The 1,989-nt window shown below is 36.8% G+C and overlaps 1 long non-coding RNA gene across 1 annotated transcript in view; it reads right to left on the bottom strand.

The window, feature by feature from the left end:
• The window catches only part of LOC130575533 (uncharacterized), a 7,134-nt gene extending 6,890 nt beyond the window's left edge, over window positions 1–244 (bottom strand). Inside the window, exon 1 of the long non-coding RNA XR_008965573.1 lies at window positions 164–244. This is a non-coding gene — a long non-coding RNA (uncharacterized LOC130575533). The remainder of the gene's footprint in view (window positions 1–163) is intronic.
• Window positions 245–1,989: the final 1,745 nt, after the last annotated feature.

Raw genomic sequence — 1,989 nt, 5'->3', positions numbered from 1 at the left:
CGCCCAACCGTTTGCATAGCGTTTGGCACCATTCTTTAGTATTTCCCCCCACTTTTTTAATCGCCCGTCTACCTCCGCCCAGACCGACCCTTCCGCCCCACCCCACTCCCCCGCATTGCCGGGTGCAACCGGATGGCAAAAATCAAAGCTGGTTCCAATTTACCCCAGTTGTCTTCCTTTGAACACTCATAAGGTAGGTATGGTGGGATGCTGCGCTCCCACTCCCCATGTGCTCCGTGAGGTGCCTTCCTCTCCACCCTCTACCACCCCCCCACCCCCCCCCTCTATTCCTTAATTGGCTCTATCTTGATGTGCACTTGTTTTGTTTAGCCTATTTTACCATTGCGGACGAGATAGGCAGGAAAAGGAGCGTTTGACTTGGTATGTCTCTCTCTCTCTGGTTTTTTTTTTTTTCCCTCTCCCTCCCTTCTGAAGTTAATTTGCATTCGAGGTCTAATTCATGTTTCAAAATCCTGCCATTTGAGGACCGCATAGGAACAGGGCATTCATTTCTATTTTTGAGGAGGAGCCTCTGCTGCATTTGCTCCTTTCTGTATAATTTCATTGTGTTCACAAGTGACAGGGATTTGCATCAGTTATTCTGCAATTTATTTTTTTAAAAGAGTTGGATCAAATTTAACAAAAAAAAATTTCTTATTTTTAAAATTGCAGAGGGAGCAAATACTAACCGTTAAAAAAGGAGCATACATTATTAACAATATTGCAAACTTAGTCACAGACTATATATTCACATATATGTATTAGTCTGCATTCTTTGGAGTTGGATTTCTGCCTCCTGAAAATCTGATTTTGATGACAGTCAGAGAAAGTTGACTAGACAAATACTGAGGTGTACTTATAGTTATTCACATCTATTTGCAGGTGATTTTATTGCTGTTTGCTACTCTTGCTCCAGCGCTTTGTAATTATTTCACTCCAGCAAGGCATTTAATAGGATTAGATGCTACTTTACTCATTAAAGAGTTTTCATCTTATCCAGGTATAACTTTCATCCACATCTCTGGAAATAGCTATGTGGCCATGTGGACTTTATGGAACGAGTATAAAATATACATGGACATATAAAAAGATTGGCTTATATCCATGATTCTTTCAGTTCTTTGGATGTGATGAAGAATCCATCTGCATTGAGGCCTTTATGGATCCTTTAAGGACTTCTTTCACATATTTTACTGGTATCTATAAAATGAAGTTTTGTATGTAGCGATTATATGAATGGCATATGTTGCATAATATGCATATGAGGCCTTCCAAGTATTTCAGTACGCACACAAATTTATTTTTCACAAATGTGTGTGTGTGTGTACGTATGTGTTTATACATGTGTGTGATGAAAAACATGCTGGAAGAGAAAACTGCCCAAAATAAAAAATGATCATAAAAGAAAAACTGTTAAGGTAGTTCACTGTGAGTTTGTATCTGGTGCATTGCAAAAGTCACTTAAGTTACAGACTTTACTGTAAATACCTACATACACCCCCATCTCAGCATAAAAATCCCTCTGCATGTACTTGTCCTTCTAGAACTAACTTAATGGGACTATGAATTATGCCTAAAAAGACGCTACTGATATAAAAAACTTATAAAATAATAATGGAATCTGGAATTTTATATAGTGCCAACAACTTTAGCACGATTCTTGGCATAAGCAATTTAGTGCAATTTTATTTGTCTGAACCAGAATRATATTACAAAGTGAATTAATAGAACATTAGTACTGAAAAAAAGAAACAGTTCTTCCTTTGAAATATGAAGTGCCACTAACTTGAGATGAAACCTGAAAGTCAGTGAATAATATATGGGAAATATTAATATTTTAAATGTATCATATTTAAAATTGCTGTGAACTTAAACAAGATTTCATATCAAGAAGAACCAAGTAATTCATTTTAGGTTCCAATCTTGTATGCAACATTTTACAAATGAAGCAATTCACTAAAGAAAGGAAGTCAGGTATGTAAGCATATC

The sequence above is a fragment of the Malurus melanocephalus genome, unplaced genomic scaffold (genome assembly GCF_030028575.1).
Source record: "Malurus melanocephalus ecotype Western Australia unplaced genomic scaffold, MMel_1.1 scaffold_111, whole genome shotgun sequence".
Classification (NCBI taxonomy): Eukaryota; Metazoa; Chordata; class Aves; order Passeriformes; family Maluridae; genus Malurus; species Malurus melanocephalus.
The sequence above is the reverse complement of the archived record's forward strand: the minus strand, read 5'-3'. Positions and strand labels throughout refer to the sequence as shown.